A 13,316-nucleotide genomic window follows, 5' to 3' on the forward strand; every position below is an offset into this window, starting at 1 on the left:
ATGGGGAACATTAACAAGGCAGGAAACAACAAATGTTGGAGAGGATGCGGAGAAAAGGGAACCCTCATACACTGTTGGTGGGAATGTGAACTGGTGCAGCCACTCTGGAAAACTGTGTGGAGGTTCCTCAAACAGTTAAAAATAGACCTGCCCTACGACCCAGCAATTGCACTGTTGGGGATTTACCCCAAAGATACAAATGCAATGAAACGCCGGGACACCTGCACCCCGATGTTTATAGCAGCAATGGCCACGATAGCCAAACTGTGGAAGGAGCCTCGGTGTCCAACGAAAGATGAATGGATAAAGAAGATGTGGTTTATGTATACAATGGAATATTACTCAGCTATTAGAAATGACAAATACCCACCATTTGCTTCAACGTGGATGGAACTGGAGGGTATTATGCTGAGTGAAGTAAGTCAGTCGGAGAAGGACAAACATTATATGTTCTCATTCATTTGGGGAATATAAATAATAGTGAAAGGGAATATAAGGGAAGGGGGAAGAAATGTGTGGGAAATATCAGAAAGGGAGACAGAACGTAAAGACTGCTAACTCTGGGAAACGAACTAGGGGTGGTGGAAGGGGAGGAGGGCGGGGGGTGGGAGTGAATGGGTGACGGGCACTGGGGGTTATTCTGTATGTTAGTAAATTGAACACCAATAAAAAATAAATTAAAAAAAAAAAAGAAATAGTAAAAAAAAAAAAAAGAGAATCTTGGAGATTAGGAAGACCTCAACAGTCACCCTTGACCTTTACCTCATACTGGCCTTTTTTGGCCACGTAGCTAGTCAATGTCACAGGAAGTGTCCTCTCCTCAGTGATTGGCATCTTCTCTTGCTCAACTTTGTAACTTCAGCACTGTTTCTGCTACGTAGTAAATGTTTCTGGACTCAATGAGGCCTTTATTGCTTTGAAGCTTTATATTTTCAGGAAGGAAATCCCAGAGAAAAGCAGAGATCTATGTCAGGACAGATGGAATCAATGGGGGGAGAAGCAGAATGAGGAGCCTAGCCACAAGTTAAGTGCATTTTCCAGTAGTATATTACCTCACAGCGCAGGACATCATGTCCTGTCATGCCACAAAGTGACATTCTCTAGTTGTTTACTCAGGCTGCACTACCCAGTTATAACCTAAGTATACACCAGCCCCCTGAAACTAAATGCCCAGATTTGTAGCTTTGCCAATTTCTGTGGTATAAATATTCCGCTATGGCTGATTTTTTTTTTTTTTAGATTTTATTTATTTATTAATGAGAGACACAGAGACAGAGAGAGAGGCAGAGACACAGGCAGAAGGAGAAGCAGGCTCCATGTAGGGAGCCCGACGTGGGACTTGATCACGGGTCTCCAGGATCACACCCTGGGCCGAAGGTGGCACTAAACCGCTGAGCCACCCGGGCCCCCACACCGTGGCTGATTTCAAGATACCCGTCCTCTTTAGTTTCTTATGGACTCTGTAACAAATTGCCACAAATTTAAACCAACAAAAATTTATTATTTCACAATTCTGGAGGCCAGCAATCCAAAATCAGTTCCACTGGAGTGAAATCAAGGTGTCAACAGGACCACATGTCCTTCTGGAGGCTCTAGAATCAGTTCCTCGCTTCTTCTAGCTTCTGGCTTATGGCCATGTCACTCCATTCTCTCCCTGGGTAGTCACATTGCCTCCTAGGGCCCACAGGGATAATCCCCACATTTTGAGATCCTTAATCACATCTGCAAAGTCCTTTTGTTGTTGTTGTTGTCACATAAATTAACATTCACGTGCAATGGGAATTAAGCCATCACGTCTTTTGGAAAACCATTATTCAAGCACTCACATCTCATTGAACAACTAGTTTACAGAATCCTGAATGTTACCAAATGGTTCTCACAAGTGGGTACAGGGGGCTACAGCACACCATTGAATATAAGCTGCTTGTGGAAAAAGATTGAGATTACTCCTTAGTTTGTATCCTCTACAGTCCTCGGTCTGGTGCAAGCAAGTATGAGCTAGCGTTTAAAAAATATTTTTGCATTGACTATAAGAGACCTTAAAATGTAAAATGCTAGTTAATGTAAAAACACCCTGGTTGTTTCTTTCTAGGAAAAACCTTCAGATTGTGAGAATTATAGTAGAAACACATAGTCAAAGGCTCAGGGACATGATCAGAACTCACACACTAGCCTTGTGAGAGAACCCAGTGAGTCATGGCCAGAATTGACATAGTTTTGAGCTCTTTGAAAAACCCATGTTATCTCTAATGGTTCTTTCTGAACGTTCCTCTTGGATCAAGTTTTCTAGTTGTAGGTTTTTTTGTTCTTTGGCTTTTTCCTCTCATGTCCTTCATCTCATTTGCAGCACTAGACTAAGCTCCCAGGGCAGGGATTGTGTGTTAAGCTTCCTCATTACCTTCCCCTTCACCCTGTACCCAGTCCTGCAATGCTACCACAGTGCCTTGAATTAATGCCTCCACTATTATTTTATTATGTACTGACTGACTGAGCCACTCACCACATAGCAGTGTATACATGTGTGTATATGTGTAAGACCGCACAATGAGTGCAAGAACAGGCCTGGTATTTTTCAAATTTACCCAAAAGTGTATCATATTGGTGTCTCCCTTAATTCCAGATCCTAGTTGGCATAGCTTGTGTTGCTTGGGCCCTATAGGAGGCCATAGTCCTGGAGCCAAAAGCATTTTAAAGAATGTCAGTCACCAATCCCTCTAGCCCCAGAACATACTCTGGCTTTCTGCTCTCTTCTGCTCCTTCACTTAGTGACCTTGCCTTAGTGTCCATTTACCTGGTTTGAGGGGAAGATGGTGCGTGCAACATGTAGAGGGGACACCCTCCAAGATACCTTCCTGGTCTTTTTTTTGGGACCCAGGGCAGTTGACTCTGGCATGACCCCTTTGACGTGGCCCCCTCCACAATCTTGCTTTTATATTTTTTTAATTAGAAAATGTATTTATTTATTTGACAGAGAAAAGAGAGAGAGAGAGAGCAAGCACAAGCAGGGGGAGTGGCAGAGGGAGAGGGAGAAGCAGAAGCAGGCTGTCCGCTACGCAGGGAGCCTGGTGTGGAGTTCGATTCCATCACCCTGGGATCATGACCTGAGCTGAAGGCAGACACTTAACTGACTGAGCCACCCAGGTGCCCCCATAGTCTTGCTTTTATATGTCTACTCAGTCATTTCGACCAGCAGAGAAAAAGGCAGGAAATACATGAACTAAATATATACTATTTGTTGGCATTGAACTAGGTGGTTTACAACATAGTTTCCTGTTTAATTCCCTTTACAACCTAGCCAATGGGGGATTCACCCCATTTTATGGATGATGAGATTGACAGATGGCCAAGGTGTCTGATGAATGGGTGGTAAATCAATAAGGCGGGTATTATCATTCGCATTTTACAAAGAATGCACACAGTCTCAAGTGGTCAAGAATGTGCTGAATTTCTCTTGTGGGGAACTCCCTCCCCACCATCATCAGAACCTTCTGGCATTATGAGTGAGTTCACTTCACTTCTGTGCTCAGCCCTGGTCATCCCCGGGTCAGTGCTGCTGTGTTCCTCCGGGTCCCAGAATCTTTCTCCTGTGAGACTCTATTCCCCACGGTATAGGGGAGTCTGCAGTTGGAGAGAAGGCTTATCAAAGTGTTAGCAGTTATATATACTCTTTTCATCCCAGTGTCTACTAATATCAATAACACATAACTCTAGAAGATAGCGTTTTTCAGCTTTTTTGAGGTATAATTAATAAAATTGTTAAGATATTTAAAGCATACAGTTGGAATATTTGACATACGTATACATTGTGAAAGGGTTCTCCCCACTGCGTTAATTAACATCTCTATTACCTCATGTATTTATTTTAAAATGAGAACATTTGTTTAACCCTCCCTTAGCAGATTTAAATTATACAATACAGAGTTATTAACTTTAGTAACCATATTATACATGAGATTCTCAGACCTTATTTACCTAATGGGAAGTTTGTGCTCTTTTACCAACCTCTGTTTTCCCCACCTCCTAACCCCTGGCAACCACTTTTTTTTTAATAATAAATTTATTTTTTATTGGTGTTCAATTTGCCAACATACAGAATAACACCCAGTGCTCATCCCGTCAAGTGCCCCCCTCAGTGCCTGTCACCCATTCACCACCACCCCTAGGTTAGGAGTCTACATGTTCTGTCTCCCTTTCTGAACCACTTTTTCTACTGTTTATTTTTAAGTTTGACTTCTTTTTTTTTTTTTTTTTTTTTTTTTTTAGATTCCACATACAATTGATACCATGCAGTATTTTTGGCGGGGGGTTTCTGTTTTATTTCATGTAGCATAATGCCTTTCAGGTTCATCTATGTCATTGCAAATGTCAAGATTTCCTTCTTTCTGAAGGCTGAATTATGTTCCATCGTGTGTATGGGTATGAGCATGTGTGTGTGTGTGTGTGTGTGTGTGTGTGTATACACACATATTTTCTTGTTACATTTGTCCATCAGTGGACACTTAGATCATCTTTATATCTTGGCATTTGTGAGTAATGCTGTAGTGAACATAGGGGTGCAGATATGTCTTTGAGATAATGACTTCATTTTCTTTGGATTATAACCAGAAATGGGATTGCTGGATCATATGCTATTTTTTTTTAATGGTTTGAGGACTCTTACTGTTGTTCAAGGTGGCTGCACCAATTTATATTCCTGCTAACAGTGCACAAGGGTTCCCTTTTCTCCATATCCTCTGCAAAACGTGTTATCTCTTGTCTTTTTAATAATAGTAATTCTAACAGGTGTGAGTATTAGGGGCTACACCTAACAGGTGTGTGAATTTCTAGGGGCTAGTATTTAAATAGATTAGAACATGAATGCTCTTGCCTTGAGTCTTATAGGGCAGGAGCCCTCCTCAACAGGCATGGCCAGGAAGATTATAGACCATTGACCATTGTTAGAGTATATAAGTGAAGGCTAAGTTTTCCCTGTCTAGCAACTGGTACTAGGACTGTGGGAAGCTAAGTATTTAAATTTTTTGGTATGATATAAGCTAAATTTACATTCTTGTTGTCAGTGTGTTACCTTCTCATGCCTGAACTTAGAGATTCCTTTATAGAAGCCTTCTCAGATTCTTTTCAACACTGCCTTCTGTGAATGCCCTCCCTTTCATTTTGGACTCCATTTGATCCTGTTACAGCTAGGAAGAAGGAAGCTGCCTTGAAGGATTCTCTGGCCATTAGTAGTTACAAAGTTCTGATTTGAAATCACATTATTTTGACATTTATTTGTTTACTTTTTTATTTTTATTGAGGCATAACATTTAACATTAGCTTCAGGTGTACAACATAGTAATTAGATATTTGTGTGTTATTGTGTCCTGATCACCACAATAAGTCTAGTTAACACCTGTCACTGTACATAGTTACAAAGTTGTTTTTCTTGTAATGAGGACTTTTCAGATCTCCTCTTTTAGCAACTTTCATATATGCAATATGTTGTTACTAACTACAGTCATCATGCTGGACATTACAGTCCTGTGACTTACTTATTTTATAACTGGAAGTTTGTACCTTTTAACCTGCTTTGGCCATTCTTCCCACTCTCTAGTTTTGACCTTTTAAAGAAAATGATGATATGAGACAAATGAAATTTAGACTGTGGGTGGGCTTTTGAAATTGCTTCTTGTGCCGCAGCTTTGTCACAGAATTGAAATGGCAAGTAGCACTCGTGATATTAGCAATTACCAAGTTGGAACTGAACAATTTAATGATGTACAATAAAAAGGATTTGTAACAGGCAAAGTTTGGCTCATGGAGATGCATCTTCATGGTCAGACAAATATTATGACATAACAACTGATCTTGAGGTCCTTCCCACTTTCCCTTTCTCTATGTTTAAGGAGAGATGGGAGAGATAAGCTTTGGTTTCAGGAGGCTTTGGAGGGAGGGGGCTCCATTTTGTGTTACCCATTGAGCTTTATAGTCTTTTAACCTAAGGATTTGATCCTTGTTCAGATATGCTTGCTTCCTACTAGGAGGGGTCACAAAACTGCTTGTGCTGTTTGTTACCAGTTTAGAGTAGTGGTTCTCCATCAGCTCCTTTCTCTAAGCCAGTTCTCAACCTTGGTTGCATGTTAAAAGCACTTGAAAAGCTGGGGAAGCTACCCACTTCTAGGAAGTTGAGTTCATCTGGTTGGGATGCAACATGGACACTGGGATGGTTTAAGGCTTCTCAGGTAACTTCCAAGCACAGCCAAGATTGGGAATCAATGGCATAGAGCAAGATGCTGCTGGAGATTTTGATGGGGCTGGAGGAGCATAGGAGGAAGATATTTGGGTACCTTAGAAGTAGGGATAATAGACTGGTACAAAAAGAGAGAACAGAGAAGAGGAAGAGCACAGAAGAGACAGCTGACTGAAGGAAAGACAGGCTTCTCAGATCTCACTTTTGCCTAGATGAGTTCAGGGAGAAAGCTTCCTTCCATTTTAACCCACTCAGTTATGATTTCCAGGAATCATATACCACCTGATGCCAGGAGGTGAAGACATCAGAAACTGAAAGAGATCTACAGCTTGAGATCATCCTTGGCTGGTTTAGCCTTACACCTGGACAAGCCAAGAGCAGATAGTTGTCCAAATTGCTAGTTGCAAAAGAGACCATGTTTAGTGTAAAGGGATTTTTAAAATAAAGAATTACATAAAATACATATTGAAAGCCCCCTCCTTAATCTCCCGCCTTACCTGATTGTTTATTTTTACAAATTTTGTATGCATGTTGATACTTGCATGTGTGTATCCATACACATATATTTGTACACATATACACATCTGTGTATACCTGCACTCAGAGCCTAGTGTATCTGTGTGTGTGTGTGTGTATAGGCATGTGTGTGTGTGTGTTTTGTAGTTGTCAGAAATAGGTTGGATTATGCTGCGGTAACAAATAACCCCGAACCCAACTGACCACAACAGAAGTTTATTTCTCATTCTCATGCTATATGATATTGACCAGGGGATCTGCTCTTCATAGTCATCCCAGAATCCAAGTGGCCGGAGGCTTGATCGCAAGAAATACTTTCAAGAAAACTCGGGAGAGGGAAGATTGCTCTGAAGTACATGCTGGTATGTAAATGCTGTGGCCTGGAAGTGACATATGTCATGTATGCTCACAACTCCTTGGCCATACTAGACCTGTGGCCCCACAGGGGGGTCAGGAAATTCAGCTTTCCACGTGCCTGGAAAGAGAGGAGTACTGGATATCAGCGAGCCACACCGTTACTACAGGTGTGTGTAACCACTATGTAGCTATATGCACATAAAGAATTTTAAGATAAAAATATATATAGAAATTAATGTATGTATATCACTAATAATGAAAATGGAGCCATACCGCTCACTGATTTGGTGTTTTTTCATGCAGCAATATACCTCGACATCTTTCCATGTCAGTATATAAAAATCTTGTCTCTTCTAAAGTTGGCACAGTGGTGTGTTCATTCCATTTACTTTTTCATGAATCCAGGCTGTCATTTGCCAGGCTCCACACCGGGTGCAGGAGTGAATAGGACAGACGTTGCAGCCATGCTCTACCGGCACATTCTGTGTAGCTACCACGTAGCATATCCACTGTAGTCTGTTGTGCTATTGATGTCTTTATTGATGGGACACTTAGATGTTACAAATAATGCTGTAGGCAACATCATGGTACCTCTACCTTTGAGCACTTGTGTAAGTTTTTCTCTTGCACCAACAGTGGAGAAAATGTTGTGGGTCCTGGGGGTTCTCTGTGTGCTCAAGAAGGTTCTATTTGTCATAATGGAGCTATCCCCAGGATTCTAGTCCAGAGTGTGGTACTCCAGATGAAGTTTCTAGATGTTTTTCCTGGGCTTTGTTGCTGTTGTTTCTCTGGCATTTCATCGTTATTGAGGCAGTTGGCCTAAGGTTCTTGGTTCCTTCATTCTCTTCAACCTTTACTTGAATCAGTCGGGGCAGCCAGGGCAAACTTGAGAGCCCTCCTTATTTGGGCTGAAGCAGCTCTTACTGACCTTGAGGGAGACGAACATTGTGCACTCCCTCTGGCCCCCTCATCCCAGCCCCCCTACCTCTACACTAGAAATATCAGCCAGGAGCTTTAGAAGTTTGTGCATATGGTGCTTGCTTTAGGACCAGAAATAGAGAAAATTCTTCCCAACTTTCCTGTGTTGTGCATTTAGTTTCCAAATAAAATCCAGACGTTGCTGTACATGGAAGTGTGTTGTTGTGATAGCTGCTTGAAAGTACCACACTTTTCTTTCTTTCTTTCTTTTTCTTTGTTGTCGTCTGGGAGGGAGGGAGGGGGTGAGAGTGAGGCGGCGGGAGGCGGCGGCTTGGGACTGGTGATTTCGGAGGCTTTCTGCGTTCTTTCTTGTTTCCTTCTTTCTTTCTGTTCTTTCTTTATTTCTTTTTCTTTCTTTCTTTCTTTCTTTCTTTCTTTCTTTCTTTCTTTCTTTTTTTTAGTACCACACTTTTCAAGCATCTTTTTTGAACGTTTAGAACTTTGTAATGACTAAAAGAAATGTAAATCATGGCCTCTCTGGAAGGAAATGGACATGGTCAGGCAGTTGTCCATTTAAGAATATTTCAAGCCACAGGGAGGCTATTTTTGGAGCAAATTCCTTACAGGTGACAGCTCAAGATGTGATTCGTCGAGTTGGAGAGTGCACTGCCTCCTTGCTCTTCCCTCAAGCTCTGGAGCCTGATATTTCTCCTACTGGCCCCTATTAGAGACTGAGGACGCTGCTCAGGTGTGTGTGTGGGTCTCAGTTGCCTGCCAGGCCAGAGGCTGCTGAAACACACATCTGTTGTGGCTGCTGCTGCTCCTTCTGCTACCCATGTGCTGCCCGCAGTGGCAGATCCAGAGGAAAACGGAGCATAGGAAGGATGTCAGCTAGACTGTTGGCTGCTCCCTACACACTGCTGTCTCCAGTGCCAGTGGACCTGCCATATCTGATTTACTTAATTGAGTGGCTGTACTAGAAAGAGGAAAGGCAGTACAGCAGGGTGAGCATCCCCTCCTGCACCAGGATGGAGCCAAAGAAACCAGAATCTTTCCAGGCTTTTCCCCATTCACCAGGCCAACGCTGTCTTGCTTGCTCCTGTGCCCTTGATTCTACTCTTTTTAAATAATGAAGATGCTCAAAGGAGAAAGTGGAGTCTCTTCTCTTATGGGAATTTTTCTTTGACTCCTCTGAAGACACTTACATGTCTTTCCTTGAACTTTCTTTTATTTTCTTTTTTAAGATTTTATTTATTTATTCACGAGAGACACACAGAGAGAGGCAGAGACACAGGCAGAGGGAGAAGCAGACTCCATGCAGAGAGCCTGACCTGGGACTCGATCCCGGGACCGGGATCACGCCCTGAGCCAAAGGCAGATAGATGCTCACTGCTGAGCCACCCAGGTGTCCCTCCTTCAAACTTTCCAAAGTCTGTGACACATCCTGACATGTGTTTGTGTGTGCTATCTATCCATCCATCCTCATGTATAATGCATTTGTTATGACTCCTTGAGTTGGAAGTCAGAGGGAAAGCAAGTGCATTGTGCATTGTGCATTGAGCTAGAGAATGACTGTGCTTGGCTGAAGGATCATCTGGTCAACTCCTCCCCCTGATTATGAGGATTGAGTTTATTGAAGACAACTAAGGCTGATGATGTATTAGCATTTTTCCACACTAATCTTTCACTTTTCTGACTGTTCCTTCTCCTTCAATCAATCCCAAATGTTTCTTCTTCTCTGCCATGTCTTTCTCTGGGCCTTCAATCCAGCTGTTCCTCTTGTTTCATATTTCTCCTTCCCCACTTTAAAAATTCTATCCTTCCTTCAAGGTTCCTTCTGAGTTTCACCCCCTGCCCCACCCCAAGAGGCCTAACATTGTTGATTTTGTCCCATGTAAGCATAAACATATAAACATTATTGATGCCTAATAATGTAGCACTCCATGATTGGTCTTGGTCAGTTTTTATTTTTTATTTTTTAATTTTTTTTTATTTATTTATGATAGTCACAGAGAGAGAGAGAGAGAGAGAGAGAGGGGCAGAGACACAGGCAGATGGAGAAGCAGGCTCCATGCACCGGGAGCCCGACGTGAGATTCGATCCCGGGTCTCCAGGATCGCGCCCTGGGCCAAAGACAGGTGCCAAACCGCTGCACCACCCAAGGATCCCTTGGTCAGTTTTTATAGGTGTCTTTTCTCTCTACTAGTCTAAGAGGTCAGGTTGTATCTACTCCCTCTATGGTAGAGCCCAAGATCATGCAATAAACAGTAATTGCTGGTACTATCTTGCTGAGAGTACCAGACTTTGAGATTCACTTAGAAAAGAGCCCAGTTTGGAAATTTATATATAAATAAATAATATAATATATTATAAATATATTATTATATTATACATAATATATATAATATATATATGATAAATTCAGTTGTGGACATCAGAATCAGGTTCAGGATCTCACACTTTTCAGTACTCTATGCTGCCCAGGCCCTTTTCTTTGTGTAGTTTAAGATTTTAAAACTCCTGATCATGTCTGTGGGTTATTTCTTTTCTTCTTTTATTCTGTGGGTTATTTCAACCCAGTATCTTGTAGAAAGATAACTTTTGCAGGAAGCCAGAGGCCATGTGCCAGCTGTACTGCTGTGCACATGAGAAGCTGTGGTCAGGTGGGCAAGAGGATCAGGGACAGAGCATAAGCCAGAGGCATTGGCCTCCATCTCCTGAAATGCTTTCAGATCTGGACATGGTTTGCTTTCATCATGAGTGTCTGAGCTCACACTTTACAATGGAGGGATTGTAATCACCAAGTAGCCTCTGATAAATGTTAGTATCATGGGATGCCTGGGTGGCTTATGGTTGAGCATCTGCCTTTGGCCCAGGGCGTGATCCTGGAGTCCTGGGATCGAATACGACATCAGGCTCTCTGCATGGAGCCTGCTTCTCCCTCTGCCTATGGCCCTGCCTCTTTCTTTCTGTGTCTTTCATGAGTAAATAAATAAAATCTTTTTAAAAAATGTTAGTATCACTAGATGTGGGAGACAGATGTCAGGGACACCTCCAGGTATGATGCAGCAGGAAGAACACAGTATGACCTGTGGGGTGCTTTGATGGCTCAGTTGGTTAAGCATCTGCCATCGGCTCGGGTCATGATCTCAGGGTCCTGGGTTTGGAGCCCTGAATTGGCTCCCTGCTCAGTAGAGAGCCTGCTTCTCCCTCTGCCCCTTTCTCCACTCATGCACAATCTCTCTCTCTCTCTCTTTCTCTCAGATAAGTAAATAAAATCTAAAAGAACACCAGCACAACCTATGAAGTATTCCTGTTTATAGGAATAATTCTTTCATATGTCTATAAAGGAAGCTGATATCTACTGTTTATCCACAGATATGTATCAATATGCATATACACATCTGTACATGGAGCTAGAAACTTGATTTGATCCAAATACATGTGTATACATAGGTACATATATATACTTACACACAGACATGTATATATGTATACACAAGCATGCCACAAACCTGAATCTAATCAATCTAGTTAACCAGTTTATAGGAAAACAGGATTAAGGAAAACCACAGGGCGTAAAAAAAGAAAACCACAGGGAAGCAAACAGATTCAGAATGTGGAACATCCTATAGAATAATAGACCTGGTTTCTGCACCCAGCGAATGGCAGAGGGGAAAGGTGGGTGGGCCTGCAGTAGGATAAAACAGAAGAGACAAAACAACCAAATGCCAAGTGTGGAATTTCTCTGCACCACATTTGAAAAGATGAACTGTAAAGAGACCATTTTTGAGCGAATTGCAATTTTGTCAAAAATTGGGAGATTAGGGCAGCCTGAGTGGCTCAGCCGTTTAGCACTGCCTTCAGCCCAAGGTGTGATCCTGGAGACCCGGGATCGAGTCCCTTGTCGGGCTCCCTGCATGGAGCCTGCTTCTCCCTCTGCCTCTCTCCCTCTATCTGTGTGTGTGTCTCTCATGAATAAATAAAATCTTTATAAAAAAATTGGGAGATTATTATAATTTTTTTTTTACCCTTGGTAGGTGTGATAAAGGCATAGTGCTTATGCTTGAAAATGTCCATAATTAAAAAAAAAAAAAAGAAAATGTCCATAAGTTTACAAGATTCATAGTGTGGTTTTGGTGTGAAATGACATGGTGCTGAGATTTGCTTGCAAATCCTGTAGCCGCGAGCTCGGCCCTGCGGTCAGCTGCAAGGGAGGCCCGAGGGCAGGCCAGTCAGAGGGCGGAGGCGGCAAAGCCAGCGGAGCTGCACGGCCGGAGCATGGACTTCCCCTGGAGTCTGTCAGTCAGTCAGGAGCACCGAGAGATTTCAAGGTAGAGGGAAGCCAAGGACAGGCGTGAAATGCCAGCGACAGGGCGTCGGGAGGCTTGCTACTGGCACGTGCATCGTTTCTTTTCAGGCCGCTGGGACTGTGGCCCACATGCCACCTGGGCCACCGCGGCTCCCTCCCCGTGAGCGCTTCCCTGCTTCCCTGCGGGAGGCCCGGGGACCCCCTTAGGGCCCCAGAAGCCGCCCTGGGCTCTTTCTGCCCGAGTAAAGGCGAGATGGCAAGGGCAGCTCCGGGCGTGCCTCCGTCGGGGCCTGGCCCAGCCTCTGCCCGGGGACGAGCGTGTGGCAGTGCCAGCCGCGGCTTGGTTGGCTCAGGGTCTGGGTCCACAGTGCACGACGTCCCTGCGGGGCACGTCCCCCTGCTCGGCCCATGTGGCCTTTCTATACCGCAGGGAACGCACACGATGGGCACAACCTACTGAACCTCCCACGTGCCCATAGATCCCGGCTGTCTCCTTACAGAGCCCACGCTTCTGTGCTTCTGCTATGGGACTCGCGTGATCCTGAATGAGCGCGTGTGTGCGTGTGTGACTTCTGTGCCCTGAATCATGTTTGCAGTGAGCTGGCTTTTCCCTCTTTGAGAGCAGGACTTTGCAGTGAAGAAGCTCCTGGCCGAGTGCCGTGGAAACAGTCTGAGGATTCGGAGGAAACTGGGTTGCTGGATCTGTAGGATGGAGTGGGGACACCGCAGGGGCCTTGGGCCTTGGGCACTGAAGTGTTCCGCAAATGTCAAGTGGGGCTCTCTCGTATTGGTGTGTGTAGGTGAGAGACACCTGCTCCTCTTAAATAGCCCTTCCCTTCCTTTAAGGCCGTAATGCAAGGATCATCTCACAGCTGGAGAAGTTCAGAATAGCTGCCTGGTGCACCTGCTTCTGGTTTGTCTCCCAATCATGCCCCATTTGTCTCCCCGCCACCGCACCTGGATGCCCTGGAAAGTGCAATCCCACGA

At 43.7% G+C, this 13,316-nt stretch overlaps 1 protein-coding gene and 1 long non-coding RNA gene across 2 annotated transcripts in view; one reads left to right on the forward strand and one right to left on the reverse strand.

The window, feature by feature from the left end:
* Positions 1-13,316, forward strand: part of ADAMTS12 (ADAM metallopeptidase with thrombospondin type 1 motif 12) — a 303,108-nt gene that overhangs the window by 69,219 nt on the left and 220,573 nt on the right. The window lies entirely within an intron of this gene.
* Positions 6,943-7,787, reverse strand: LOC111095649. Its single transcript, XR_005358616.1, has 2 exons — positions 7,373-7,787; positions 6,943-7,217 (listed from the first exon to the last, which is right to left on the reverse strand). It is a non-coding gene; the product is annotated as an uncharacterized LOC111095649 (long non-coding RNA).

The sequence above is a fragment of the Canis lupus genome, chromosome 4 (genome assembly GCF_011100685.1).
Source record: "Canis lupus familiaris isolate Mischka breed German Shepherd chromosome 4, alternate assembly UU_Cfam_GSD_1.0, whole genome shotgun sequence".
Lineage (NCBI taxonomy): Eukaryota > Metazoa > Chordata > Mammalia > Carnivora > Canidae > Canis > Canis lupus.